Source organism: Armigeres subalbatus, chromosome 3 (genome assembly GCF_024139115.2).
Source record: "Armigeres subalbatus isolate Guangzhou_Male chromosome 3, GZ_Asu_2, whole genome shotgun sequence".
Classification (NCBI taxonomy): domain Eukaryota; kingdom Metazoa; phylum Arthropoda; class Insecta; order Diptera; family Culicidae; genus Armigeres; species Armigeres subalbatus.
In genome coordinates, this window is record NC_085141.1 from 138,590,007 (window position 1) to 138,606,072 (window position 16,066).

The window sequence follows — 16,066 nt, forward strand, 5'->3', positions numbered from 1 at the left end:
GGGCAAAATGATCCTTCGGCATTTTTTAGTACATTCTCGGCAGTTTTTCCAGAATATTTACTACAGCAAAAGATATTTTAGTTACTAGATAAAGATCGTCGCTTCGGTTCCCTTTGTTCTGCTGTCCGGAACATGTTGGGTACCAAGCTGCCAAATCGTATGGATTTTCCTTCTTTGACATTTAGCTCCCCTATCCTCGCCAGCAAAAGATGTTCCGGACAGCGACGACAGCGACAATCTTTATCTGGTAACTAAAAAATCTTTTACTACAGCGCATATAGTTCGGATGTCGAACTACCAATCCAGAAACATTCTTGAACATATTTCTAGAACATCGTTAAAAATGCCAAAAGGTCGTTTTGCCTCGGTGGTGCATATTACCCCAGTTACCCCTACATATTGACAAAACGCATCAAATATCGGACCAGTAATCGAGGACATTCTTTATCAAATGAGGGCACAAATAGATTAGAAAATTACGTTATGTTCTTTTCACGAGCAAAGTATCAAAAAGAAAACAAAATTGTTTAATTGAATACGATTCATTAAAAATTCCACGGATTTTTTTTTTAAATTTCGTTTCGTTTCGTCAAATTTTGAATCACATAGGACCTTAATTTCGTATCGTTTCGAAGTTACGGAAATAATTTATATTTCCTTTCGTTTCGTACCAACATTGAAATTTGGCTTCGTTTCGTTTCGCCAGGAAAATGTATGTTATCGCATACCCTTACAGATATCCAGGCATTAAAACGAGATGTCACATAACTTCATTTTTTCAAGCCTACTGAGACTTTTTCACTGGTTATGCCGCGTCGATAATAGGAGAAAAGCAAAATCAATCTGTGGAGTTTTTAAAATACATTCAAAGAATTCCAAGCTCATTCTTTACCTTCAGTTACTTTTCCTTCAAATCTAGGAATTTTGCCGAACCTTTCTCCAATCTCAAAAAACCTAGCGTGATAATTTGAAATTCAAAATCTTCGGAAAATAGCAAAAGAATACTCCACTAGACAAATCTGCAGAAATGCCTTCGAAACGTTCAGATTCGATAAAGGCATACGATACGCTGCATCGTATTCGTAAGCATTATCCTGAAATGCATTTTTGCCTTTCTCGTACACCAAGGTGTAACGAAAAGGCTATATATTCACTTCCAAGACGATTTTGTGATAGAATGTCCGGAGACCCATAGTGTTATATACCAATCGACTCACCTCGACGAATTGAGATGATGTCTGTCTGTGTGTATGTGTGTGCGTGTGTGTATGTATGTGCGCAAAATAAAACTCACTCATCTTTTAGGCGCTTATCTTGATCCGATTTGTTTGCAATAAGTTGAATTCGACGGGGAATCCTGTCCGATTGTTGCCTATTGAAAATCGGCTAGATCGGACTATGGGATCAAAAGTTATGGCCCAAATACGATTTATATACAAAAAAAAACACACACATTTTTTAGTATATCTAATGTACGAGAAGTGTACAAACACCACTAGGTGGATCAATCAGGATTTTTAGGATAAGTTTTAGTTGGAAAGAGGAATAGTGAAAACGATTTATTGTCTGCCTTCACCCCCATATTCTGAGGGCTAGATATGTGCAGTACTTATGCAAAATTGCTAATTTTCTAGGAGGACTAGCTAGATCATAGGTGGAAGCCTAGTCCCCTGTAGTTACACCAATGATATTATATTTCTTTTGCTATGGGAGGGCATACTCAGGGACGGATTAAGCCGGAAGGGGGCCCCGGGCCGACAGTTTGTGGGGGCCCCAAAATGTACAAAAAACGTTGGTTTTGTTACATAAGATTTGTGGGGGCCCGGGGCCACGCCCCCCCCCGGACCCCCCCTACATCAGGCCCTGGGCATACTACAGGGTCAAAGTGGAATACTAAAAGATATGTTCCATAGTTGCATAATGAAATGTATGTTTGCTTTTGTATCATGCAAACTATCCAAAAAAACTTTTATATAGAACCAAAAGCATTCATAATGTGTTATGATTTAATACTAACAACTAAAACATTAAAATTTGAATTTTTAGCCTGTCTTTCACAGGTTTGAAACACTTAACGATGTTGCTACCAAAATGAATTTAGTGATTCTCCTAGTTTTAACTGACCACTTTATAATGGCCGGCATGACGAACAAAACATGGTTTTATGGGGGCCCTCCTTAGCCGTGCGGTAAGATGCGCGGCTACAAAGCAAGACCATGCTGAGGGTGGCTGGCATGATATACGAATGCAGAAATGGTAACCTGGCTTAGAAACCTCGCAGTTAATAACTGTGGAAGTGCTTAATGAACACTAAGCTGCGAGGTGGCTCTGTCCCAGTGAGGGATGTAATGCCAACAAAGAAGAAGAAGAAGAAGAAGGTTATGAAAAATGTTGAAGTTATATTTCAATAACATTCTAAGAATATATGCAATAAAGAAATTGATCCATCTGTTTAAGAAACTGCATATGTGATATTTTTGGTCAAAATGAGATTGTTATATATTCTAAATCTTTGTCCAAAAATACGTATTCTGGCAAAAAAAAACACGAAAAAAAATTTGTTCGGAATGTAAGAAATGTATCAAATTACGAAGCTTTCTCATGCAGTAATCGACGACATCCTGGTAGATTGACTGTGTATCAAACCGAACCGTGTGCAGATTTTCCGAGTTTCTGTGCGTATTCATGAACGATTTTTGATATGGAATTCGACAGCGCATGCAATCTTTGAATTTGGGGAGACTCCCCTTTCTATTATATCTAATTAATAAATAAACCGTTTGTTTGAGAAACTGCATATGTAACATTTTTGGTCAAAATGAGATCATTTAAATATTCTGATTCCTAGTCCAAAAATACGTATTCTGGCAAAAAATACGAAATGCAGGAATGTATGATTTTTTTTTGTTTGTTTGAGAAACTACATATGTACACGCACTTTGAAGAAATTTTGGACCCGAAAATTTTGGACAACCATTTTAGAATGAAGAATCTTCGTACATTTGGTCGAATGACGTTTAAACGAAAGGACATTAGGTCGAATGAACTAAATGATGCATTGCGGTGTTTCAAAAAGTCACATAATATTGACATTAGTGAACCCCTCTACCAACTATGATAAATCTGAATCTTAACCATTTCCAGGGATGGGAAAAGGGTGATCAAAGCTTACCCGCGATCTTACTTCAAAATATCAAATAAAAAAAACTCGCAGCTATTAAGACTCCTTTGAAAATCGTATCCTGATTTGAAGCATTTACCGTTACATTTTTGATTTTTGCCTTTCTCGTATACTAAGTATACGTAAAGGCTATATGTTCACTCCAAAAACAAACTTTTTATAGAAGGCTCGGAGACCCATAGTGTTATATACCAATCGACTCAGCTCGACGAATTGAGGTGATGTCTGTGTGTGTGTGTGTGTGTGTGTGTGTGTGTGTGTGTGTGTGTGTGTGTGTGTGTGTGTGTGTGTGTGTGTGTGTGTGTGTGTATGTGTGTGTGTATGTGCGCACCAAAAGAGCAAAAAGTTTAGCTCACTTTTTTTGCACTTACCCTCAACCAATTTACTTCGACGCAGTATACTGCCCCATTGTTTCCTATTGAAAATTGGACGGATCGGACAATGGGCTTGGTAGTTATGGCCAAAATACTTTTTCTCATAAAAAAGCGCGTAAAAAAGTCTAGCTCATTTTTAATGCACTTACCCTAAACGGATTCCCTCACAACATGCTGCATTCGACGCAGTATACTGCCTCATTGTTTCCTATTGAAAATTGGACGGATCGAACAATGGGCTTGGTAGTTATGGCCAAAATACTTTTTCTCAGAAAAAAAACGCGCATAAAAATCTAACTCACTTTTAATGCACTTACCCTAAACCGATCTCCTCGCAACAGGTTGCATTAGACGCAGAATCTTGTCTCATTATTTCCTATTGGAAATTGGCCCGATCGGACAATGGGCTTAGAAGAAATGCCCAAAATACTATTTTTTTTTACCGCACGAGAAAGGCATCATCACCGCTAGGTGGATTAATCTGGGTTTTTTTTTCCTTCTACCATAAAACCATAACACCGAATAGAAGATAGAAAATCAACGTGATTTTTTCGGGAAAATAATAAAGGGGATATATACTTTCATTGAGGACATTTTTTAAGAGAGTCCAATGGATCTTCTGCTGGTTTTCCGGAAGATCCGGAACCAACGGAACACCGGTGAAAATAGTCAATTTTCTCAATAAATGGCGCGATGTTTCTTATAACATTTCTAAAAATCCTGGCGTAGTGAAAAAAATCTATATCCATCTTTAATCCCATGCAACCCTATGAGTCAAAAAATTGATTTGGAATTATCCCACTTAGCGGCGCTAAGTGTATATGAAAATACCAGTTTGGTTCGATATCTCGGGATCTCTAGGATTTAGGAAGCTTCCGTCTTGCAAAGTTGTTAGAGGTTTAGAAACCAATATGTTGAGAATCTGTTTAGTACAGAATTCAGCCGCAAGGCGGCGCTAGTGTATATGAGTTATAAGTTAGATATCTCGGGATCTGTGGGAATTAGAAAGTTGCCGTCTTTTACAAAGTTGTTCGAGAATTTGAAATCAATATGTTGAGAAACTTATTAGTTTAGAATTTATCCGTAAGTATATGGAGGATCTGTATATGAAGGATCAGTTTGGTTTGATATCTCGGGATCTGTTGGTTTTGAAAAGTTGTCATCTTCTATAAAGTTGTTCGAGCATTGGAAACCGGCACCGTAAGGCGGTGCCACAATGGGTTTTTTCCTGAAAAAAGGCATTATCTCAATCTGATAAACTCTTTATTGTTCACGGCAAGGATCTATTTCTGGCAGTTTTGGTAAAAAAAAACGGTGATTTTACCCTATTTTCTCTAAAAAGACATTATTTAGTTGGTGCTTTTACAAAGTAAATCTTCATAGATTTTTGGTCAACAGGTTCCAAACGAAACCTGTAATGCTCCTTTATTTTCCAGATGTGTTAGTTTTTATTTAAATTTTCTCTTCTTAAGGTACAATGGGGTTATATATGTGGTATTTGTGCATTGAAAGCTTAGAGATCATCTATCTCAGAATTATGATTAGCTACATTCGACGTTTTTATATCAAAAGAAAGAGTTTTCCATAAAGAACTTGATAAAACTATGCAAGAAACTTATATGCACCTATTTGTGGCAGTTTTTACCAAAACAACAGCGTTTTACCCTATTTTTGCTACTTTGTTAGTCATGATTAGTTAGTTTTATCAATTAGGAATCTTTTTTTTTGTTCACGGCATACAGCAGCATTTCTAGCAGCTTTAGCCTATAAGAAACGCCGTTCTACCCTATTTTTTATCATTTGATATTTTTATTGGGTGTTTTGAAAAAGTATTTTTTGCCTTTCTCGTACAACAAAGTTGAACCGAAAGGCTATCATTTCACTCGAAAAGCGATCTTTTTATAGAAGCCACGGAGACCCATAGTGTTATATACCAATCAGAAATTCCTCCGGAAGTTGCTTCGGGAATTCCTCCGGAAGTTGCTTCGGGAATTCCTACGGAAGTTCCTTCGGAAATTCTTCCGGAAGTTCCTTCTGGAATTTCCCGAAAGTTTCTTCGGGAACTCTTCTGGAAGTTCCTTCGGGAATTCCTCCGGATGTTCCTTCGGGAATTTCTCCGGAAGTTCCTTCGGGAATTTTTATGGAAGTTGTTTCTGGAATTCCTCCGGAAGTTGCTTCGAGAATTCCTCCGGAAGTTCCTTCGGGAATTGCTCCGGAAGTTGCTTCGGGAATTCCTCCGAAAGTTCCTTCGGAAATTCCTCCAGAAGTTCCTTCGGGAATTCTTATGGAAGTTCCTTCGGGAATTCTTATGGAAGTTCCTTCGGAAATTCTTATGGAAGTTCATTCGGGAATTCCTCCGGAAGTTGTTTCGGGAATTCCATCAGGAGTTGCTTCGGGAATTCCTCCGGAAGTTGCTTCGAGAATTCCTCCGGAAGTTCCTTCGGGAATTCTTATGGAAGTTCCTTCGGGAATTTTTCTGGAAGTTCCTTCGGAAATTCTCATGGAAGTTCCTTCGGGAGTTCCTCCGGAAGTTGTTTCGGGAATTACACCGGGAGTTGCTTCGGGAATTCCTCCAGAAGTTGCTTCGGGAATTCCTCCGGAAGTTGCTTCAGGAATTCCTACGGAAGTTGCTTCGGGAATTCCTCCGAAAGTTCCTTCGGGAATCGCTCCGGAAGTTCCTTCGGGAATTCCTAGGGAATTTCCTTCGGAAATTCCTCCGGAAATTCCTTCGGAGATTCCTCCGGAAATTCCTTCGGAGATTCCTCCGGAAATTCCTTCGGGAATTCTTATGGAAGTTTTTTCGAAATTCCTCCGGCAGTTCCTTCGGAAATTCCTCCGGTAGTGGATTCCTGGAGGAACTTTCGAAGGAAATCCTGGAGGAACTTTCGAAGGAATTCCTGGAGGAACTTCCGAAGGAATACCTAGAGGAACTTCCGGAGAAATTCCCAGAGGAACTTCCGAAAGAATTCCTGAAGGATCTTTCGAAGGAATCCTTGGAAGAACTTCCAAAGAAATTGCTAGAGGAACTTCCGGAGGAATTCGTGAAGGAACTTTGGGAGGAATTTCCAAAAGAACTTCAGGAGGAACTTTCTGAGGAATTCATCAAGAAATTTCCAGAGAAATTATTGAATGAACTTTCGAAGAAATTCCTGAAGGAACTTTCAGATGAATCCCTGGAGGAACTTGCAGAGGAATCGCTGTGGAGGTTTCAGAAGGATTCATAGAGAAACTTTTGGAGGAATTTCTTGAAATATAACTTGTTTGTATATAAACGTGGAATGTAACCCAGAAGACTCCTAACCAGCAAACTCAACAAGAATAGGTCAATAAACGTCAAGCAAGATTAGGGTAAAAACTGTTTTTTACCAAAACTGCATAACACGCACAATTTCATCAAGTTCTTCATGAAAATCTTTTTTTTTTTATATAAGAACATTGAATGTATCCAAAAAGATACCTGAAATAGTTGATTTTTTTTTTTCATTGTATAAATACCATACATATAACCCCATTGTACCTTAGAACACAAGATTAAAATTAAAAATAATACAAGTTGAAAATGAAAGAATTTTACATCTGTCGTTCGGAACCTGTTGATCAAATTAACAAAACAAACTTTTTCAAAACACCCAATAAAAATATCAAATGAGAAAAAAATAGGGTAGAAACGCCGTTTATAGGTTAAAGCTGCTAGAAATGCTGCTGCATGCCGTGAACAAAAAAAAAGATTCCTAATTGATAAAACTAACTAATCATGACTAAAGCCCCAAACGCAATAGAACGGAACGGCGACGGAAACGGCAAATTTGACAGAAAATATATGGGCTAACTGTCAAATTTTCCGTTTCCGTTGCCGTACCGTTGTATTGCGTTTGGGGCTTAACAAGCAGCAAAAATAGGGTAAAACGCTGTTGTTTTGGTAAAAACTGCCACAAATAAGTGCATCTAAGTATCTTTCTAAGCTTTCAATGCACAAAAACCACATATATAACCCCATTGTACCTTAAGAAGAAAAAATTTAAATATAAACTAACACATCTGGAAAATAGAAGAGCATTACAGCTTTCGTTTGGAACCTGTTGATCAAAAATCTATGAAGATTTACTTTGTAAAAGCACCAAGTAAAGAATGTCTATTTAGAGAAAAAAGGGTAAAATCACCGTTTTTTTTACCAAAACTGTCAGAAATAGATCCGTGCTGTGAACAATAAAGAGTTTATCAGATTGCTTATTGAAAAATCTTTATTTTGATATGTAAACATGGATAGTAGTCCAGGGCATTCCTGAGATATTGAATTTAATGCCTTTTTTCAGGAAAAAAAATCATTGTGCGGTGCCAGTGTATATGAGAGATCAGTATAGTTCGATATCTCGGGATCTGTGGTATTTGGATAATAGCCGTCGTCTTCAAAGTTGTTCGAGGATTGGAACCAATATGTTGAGAAACTGATTAGTTTAGAATTCATCCGCAAGGAGGTGCTACTGTATATGAGAGATCAGTTTGGTTTGATATCTCGGGATCTGGTGAAAAGAAAGTTGCAATCTTCTCTAAAGTTGTTCGAGAATTGGAAACCAATATGTTGAGAAACTTTTATATGTTGAAATATTGTGTTGAAAATATATATGTATGTTGAAAAATTGTGAAGTTTAAAATTTATCCATAAAGTAGTGCTAGTGCATGTGAGACCACCAGTTTGGTTATATATCCCCAGAAGTATAAGAGAGTGGCCGTCTTCTGCACAGCTAATCGAGAATGAAAACCAAAATTCTGAAAACTGTTTTGTTTGGATTACATCTGCTGGGTGGTGATACATGGGTCAACCAGTTTTGTCAGATATCTTTGCTTTTGCGGGATTCAAAGTGCCGTCATTTACAGCTATTTGCGATTTGAAAACCAATATGTTCAGATTTCAGAAAAATCTGCTTGGTAGTCATATGGCTATCGTTTCTGCCTCATACGCAGGAGGCCTTGGGTTCGATCTTAGGTCCATTTCATTCTCCTACTTTGTATCTTTTTCTATATTTCTCATGTTCCTGCAATCGGTAGAACAGGAAATGGATTTCCGTGCCGCTTCCATTTCAATCCTGTACCTTCAACTTGACTAGTCTAGCAGCAACTATTAGAATTGGAAATGCAGGAAAAACTTGTTTCTTACATCCAATTAGAATTCCGTCATTGGCGTTACTCTCATATCCCAACAAACAATCTAGTTTTTTAGCTGAAGTAGCTTCTTTTTGGCTAAATAAGAACTTTAAATAAGACCTTAATTTAATGTTTGTTGGGATTGGCCACTCGTTATTATTATCGAAATTATTATCAAGAAACTGATCATACTAGCCAGGATTCACATCGAGTTACAGTACATCGAGTAAGGCAAAGTTCACTGAACCTCAAGTAGGTATGGTACCTTATTGAGGTATTTTTATAAATTTAGATGGCCATTAAAAGCACATCATACTTGTCGAATAATTTAACGCGGTGTTTGTGGTTATTATCATCAATAACTACTATTTTAGAATAATTACACAGATAGAAAAATCCACTGAAATTTACGCTGAAGATGATGCACATAAATGGAACGCCATTATTAACTTAATTCCACGCGTTATATAGCCTAAATGTATACAATATTTAACGTGAATCGTCAATATTGCTTGCAAGTTGTAAGCAAACTTGTTAGGAAGAGGTCCATTTCCGCGTAGAATAGTGTAAATTTCCGCATCTTAAGTTTTCCGCGCTGTTTACTTTTCATTATTTTATTCTGTGTATAATAGAATTCATCAATCATTTGTTTGCGTAATATATTCTTGGGTTATTATTATACCAATGGTAAAGGTGGTAAACTCTATGCAATATTGTATGGTAAAGAGCATTGACTAACTCCCTGATCATTATCAGAAAAGGGTCAGAAGAGAAATGTTGATCTAGGACGAATCATCTGGTAGACACCTGCGGCCATTGCAGAGTAAGAACTGTGAATTAACACTAAGATCAACATCAAAAATGGCTTAGAAAAAATTAAGCTGCTCTAGGACAAACTTTACAAAATGAACATTTTTGCGGATGTTCCGAATTTTCCAGAAAGCTCCGGATTATACGGAAGACCGTCTGGTGGCCACTGCGGTCATAGTAGAGTAAAAACAGTGTATTAACTCTTAAATCACCGTCAGAAATGGTTTAGAAAAAATTGCGCTGCTCTAGGACAAACTTCCCAAAATGACCATTTTTACGGACGTTCCGGATTATCCGGAAGGCCATCTGGTGGCCACCTGCGGTCATAGCAGAGTAAGAACTGTGTATTAACTCTAAGATCACCGTCAGAAATTGCTTAGAAAAAATTGCGCTGCTGTAGGACGAACTTTCCAAAATGACATTTTTTACGAACGTTCCGGGTTTTACGGAAGGCCGTCTGGTGGCCACTTACGGTCATAGGTGAGAGAAAACTGCGAATTAACTCCAAGGTGATTGCCAGAAATAATATAGAAAAACTCGCGCACTAGGATGAATTGTTAATTTATTTCATTTATTCAATAATTCATAACTGGTCACTTTTCCCAGTGCACCTGAGCCCTTTATTTAGCTATATTTACCCGAGCCTTCTATCAAATTACTTTTATTATCTTCTCAATTGTAAAAGAACTATTTTTTTGAGGAATACATGGTGGTTTGGTGCAAATTGGTCAACTGACCAAAAAGATATCTCATTTTTACTCGATGTGTTGTATTATTTACAACGATGCGAGTCCCGGAAGGTTAACACTCAACCAACAATGCCGCCATTTTTAAACCATTGGGAAATATTGTATTACTCCAGCATCATAAAGGCATCCCCGAATGATTTCATCGCCACGACCGCGACAACTACTCGCCGCGATTGTATCGTTGTGTCGCTGCAAGCAATGTAGCATTTACGCTTCCAAACCAACGGCGATAGAATCGCAGTCGTCAAACGATAAAAACGCGTCGTGATTGTCGCGACGTGTGTTTGGGAGAACCTTAATTATCCTAATCACATCAGTTTGTGAATGAAGAGCAATCGATATACACACTTCTTTCTCTTTCTAAAGACCAAACCGTGTCTTGTCTCGATACCAGTCACCTTCAGCATGATCTGCTTTGTAGAAATGCATAATTTTATTGAGCCATGGAAGGCCTATGCGTACATCGCAAAGTTATGATCTCTGTCTAAATCCAAAGATTTCCAATTCTTAAAAGTTCTATCAAAAACTTCTGTCATATTACTGAGAACAAGAGATCAAATTTCTCAGCAACAGGCACCTAGTTACATCGTTTTCATTTCTGGATTTCGATTAAATTTGCTAAGGATTCCATATTGTCAAAACATTTTCTCAAAGTAATAAAAAGTACAACATTTATCCTCCGAGAATTTCAAAAGTTTTTTTTTCTTCTTTATGTCCACATTATGAATCGCGATGTTTCAAAGCCAAGTTATAATTTTTGCATTGCCTGCACGATGAAACTCTTATGCCCGGGGAAGTCAAGGGAAATTTCTGAACCGAACCGGGAATCGAACCCAGCCTCCTTAACTACGCTCTTGCCTCAGAAGACTAAAAGTTTGGGGAATTATTTTATTTCTCAAAAACGTCCATCATCTCTATTTTTACCCTCTGTATTTGTGTCACATTCGTGTTAATCGAAACAACTTGAAGTTAACTTTAATATGAAAATTATAATTGTTAAATCGGAGTAAATCATCGTTTTACTGAAGCCAAGTGAAAAGCGATTGATTCCATTTGTACACGTGAGCCTTCAGATGAAATTAAATTTAAAAAAAGTGGTACCTCAAGCTATGCAAAGGTCTGAAGAGGTACCACCGGAGGTTCTCGATAAAACAGGGGGGATCAAGTATTCTAAGGGATCAAGTCTCCCCACCTTCCTCTGTACACACAATTCTTTTTTATACGGGGGATGTGTGTCGTGTAAAAAAAAATCCGTGTGAAAAAGTTGTTCCTGTGCAAACATCCGTGTAGAATCGGGTGTAGAATCAATGTCTTTTCAATATCAAATGTTTCTTCTCTTATTTCAAAAGTATGTACAAAACTCAGTACTCCAAGATTTATGAAAAGAACTAGAAAGCTTGTGAATTTAGATTTTTTCTCCTGAGTTTCAGATGATATTTTTCAAAAAGTCAAGTTTTGTGAAATATTTTTTAACAATATAGGGTGCTCTAAATAATTTTCTTAATATAGGGTGGCTGCTCCTGGACTGCATATCATAGCTCAAATGTTCATCCCATCGAAAGCAAAACAATGAAATTAAATTTGATTTTTTTTTTCAACAATGAACAGTGAACACGCATGTTAGTCAAAAGACGCAACGATATTAGTACTGTATTTATTCTTTTGCGATGTGCTGAATATATGTTCAGCGAGATGGAAATGAAAGCAGTTTCCCTAGATGCTTAGGGCTGGATTGTGAAGACCTTGCTAAAAGTTGCCAAAATTTCCTACATCTCATAATGGAACAACCCGAGATTTTTTTATATCCATATATCCATCTATTAGTTGCTCTCACTAAATGATTTTTTTTTTGTCTTTATTTAGGAGACTTTCAGTCCGAGGCTGGCCCATCTTCGGGAATTTTATTTAACCCTTATGCTTATACGCAATGTTGTTTCAAAAAAACCCAGAAAAATTCACATAGCGGTGATGGTGCCTTTCTCGTGTATAATAAAACATGAAAAGCACATAAGAGAGGTCAAAATTGCACTTTAGGGAGATATATTCAGTTATTTAAATCAATTCATATTTATTTGCGTTCATTTAAATTTATTGCAGCAGCGTTTGAAAAAAAAAATTCGATTTTCATTTTTTTTTCATGGACCCTTGGGAAAAATGAGGAAAAAACAATGTTTCTTTAATAACGTGTCTTGCAACCTGTTGCAAGCAAATCGGATAAGACTAAGTACGAAAAGTGTGTCTCACATTTTTTTTTGTACACACATACATACATAAATACACACATACAGACACCACCTCAATTCGTCGAGCTGAGTCTATTGGTGTATAACACTATGGGTCTTGCCTTCTATCAAAAGTTCGGTTTTGGAGTGATCGTAAAGCCTTTATGTATAACTTGGTTTACGCGAAAGGCAACAACAAACCGAAAATACTTTTGGTTTAATGTTTAATGTCAATGATTTTAATTGTTGTTTACGTTGGAAATATTTTCGACGATTTCTAAAAAATCGCCTTGCGCCTTCAAGGGTTAATTATCAAAAGTAAAAAAAATAAAAGAGCAGATTTTTTGCTAGCTGTGTAGGACATCTCTGTGTTTGTGGAAAAATTGGCAAAATGTTCTTTGAAGAACCTTGGTTACATGCTAGACCGAGAGTTTTTAAATCTCTCGGATTCAAACTTTTAAAAAATCCTTCGAACCACTGGATTGTGAATTTCTTGATTCTCCATATACCTAATTTTCTAAAGAATTCGTCGAACCTAAGTTCCTTGTTAGTATAATATAATAGTTATTATAATTCTAGAATTCTCTTCAGATTTGTCTTCTGCTTGAATTCAACGATTGTTTGAGAAAGTGCAAACAACCTGGGGTGGCATTGTGCATCTCGAATCGAATCACTCGATTCGTACCTTTTTGCATTCGTTTCGAAAAAATTGCGGCATTATGTATTTCGTTCGACTTCATTCAGTCGCAGTACAAGATTTCGAATGGTGCTGTACTAGCTCAATCGAGTATGTTCTGTCAAACGAAATGTAAACAGAGAGAATAAGAGATAGCTGTCTCCGTGTTTAGTATGCCGCCCGCTGGAGAGACAACCTTCAGCGCATGGCGAATGTGAGTAAACAGAGAGAACAAGAGTAATTTCATCTGCGTGTAGCATGTTGCCTGTTGGAAAGGCATCCTTCAGGGCATGAATTGGCAGTTAATTTATAAACAAGCAAATTGTGCTCAATGACTATAAAAAGGAATATTATTTATTGAGCAGTTGTAACCGATTAGAATATTATGCCGATACGATATGTTTTGTAAATTGAGATATTGTTACGACACAAATTTTAAGTTTTATGTTTATTAGAATGTATGCCACAGATCCAATTTTGAGCTAAATAATTTAAAGCTAAAGAAGGATTCGATGATAAATTATATTGTTTTAGCCATGCGATTTAGTTAAATGCACTTGGATTATCTCTTGCGCGTTTTACCCTTCTTATTTTTATTTAACTCAACTATTTTTACGTAGATTTTGGAATATACACGTATTTACGCAGATTTTCCCCATCGATTTTTAACGCGGTTTATCAAAATCGTCAAGAAATACGTAAAAACTGCAGAAACAAAAAAGATTTTAGTTGAAGTCGTTTTTACGCAAATTTCGGGATAATTAGAGATTGCATATTATCTGGAAACTATGAAAGTAGGTATACTAATACATACTTTCCTTCAAGATACAATAATGAACCATTTATTCTCTTCCCGTAGAGAAATAATAACAAATATAATTAAAAACTTTTAGCAAGAAATCGCTCTCGAACAACATTCGAAAGCTATAAAGGTGACGAGTGTTTTTCATTCGACTTGAGTCGTTTTCCAGTGTGCTATCGAGTATCCATAATGCCAAAACATCTCGTTATTCTTGTACCTCCTCGAGTATACTCGAACGATGAGTCGTTTTCGAGATCGAATCGAAAGCCGTAGAGTAGAGTGGGGCAAGAGTGCGCGTGGGGTAAGAGTACGTTTTCGATTTTTTGAAGTAATAAAAAAGATAAACTAGCAACACTGCATCAGTTTGACAGGTATTCTGGCCAACTATTATCATGTGTAATTGTAAACGATTTGAATAAACAACAAGGGAGATATGGAGTTAGATAACTTTTTGGTCATTTTGCTAAAAATAATTGAGTTTCCGCAACTAGTATTTCATTACCATATATACGTTCAATCATGTGAACATTATACCATTTCGATAACCTATTGTATAGAGTACTTTATGGAACAGAACACCAATCCGTTTGGTTTTCCAAGAAGTCAAAACCATTACTTGAATCATTTTTGGAACTGTGGGGTAAAAGTACGCAGGAATCGGTGGGGCAAGAGTACGCATATGAATCTTCAAGTTATGATGTCAAACCCGTATCTCCGGCCGTAATAAAACTTCTTGCAAAGCGTAAAGATCAACAACTAAGAAAAAAGGGACAGAATTCGAAATTATTACAAGTTTTTAGGATAAGTTGAAATAATTCGGTGTTAAAAAGGACTTAGCGAACAAAGCACTGAAGCGAAATAATGAAATTGTATTAGGACTTGTTGTACACCTGAACATAGTACGAAAACACAATTTCATCTAAATGATAATTTCATTTAATCAATATAAACATTCATAAATTACGCAACGTTTAGCTAAGAGGGGTTGCGAGATGCGTGACGATCCATATATTTTTAGAGGTTTCATACAAATAGTGTAATATAGGGGGGAGGGGTGATGAAATTGCCAAATTTTACGTTACGTGATTGGTGGACTTTCTTTAAGAAAAATGCCTTTATATACGCCACGCGAAACCTGATATATATTTTTACCTCTGTAGTTTTTTGTATATATATAAAAAAACAATGGTTTTTCGAATGAAAGTGCACATTTTTAGGACCCCCTCCCCCTTTAAGAGTGACGTAATCTTTAAACATTCTCTAATATATGCTCATTAAACATCAATTAAATGTTATTAACTCTTATTTGTGTTAATATATACTTAAAGCACATGATTGGATAAATGCGTACTCTTACCCCACCCGATGCGCACTTTTACCCCACCGGTGGGGTAAGAGTGCGTTTTTCACTTGTCTTGCAATAAGGGTTCTACTAAAACGAATCTCAATAATTTCAATATTTTTTTCCACTGGGTAACATAAAGGAAGAGTATATGAATCATCGACACTGATTTGATATGCAGAAGCTTGCTTCATAAGGGCCACATGATCGATTGAAAACTAAGTGCGTACTCTTGCCCCACTCTACTCTAATGACAAACATGTCCGACTCGATAGAATTACGTTCGAATCGAGATGCGCAATGCCACCCCTGTTTTTGCCTTTCGCGTATACTAAGTATACGTAAAGGCTAAAGGATCACTCCAAAACCGAACTTTTGATAGAAGGCCCGGAGACCCATAGTGTTATATACCAATCAACTCAATTCGACGAATTGTGGTGATGTCTGTATGTGTGTATGTATGTATGTATGTGTGTGTGTACAAAAAAAAATGTGAGACACAATTTTTTGTTCTAAGCCTTCTCCGATTTGCTTTTTTGCTATTTTTTCGCAATTGAAAATTGGTGCAACTGGCCATTGCGTTCCGTGGTTGTTAAAAAACATCATTTTTTCCCCATTTTTCCTTTGGAGAAAAAACAATCAAAATCGAAAAAAAATGTTTTTCAAAAACTGCTGCAATACATTCAAATGAACGCAAATAAATGTGAATTGATGGAAATAACTGAATCTTTCTTCCTAAAGTGCAATTTTGACCTCTCTTATTTAGGT

At 36.8% G+C, this 16,066-nt stretch overlaps 1 protein-coding gene across 9 annotated transcripts in view; it reads left to right on the top strand.

The window, feature by feature from the left end:
• LOC134221206 (uncharacterized) overlaps positions 1-16,066 on the top strand; it is a 275,521-nt gene that overhangs the window by 175,198 nt on the left and 84,257 nt on the right. The window lies entirely within an intron of this gene.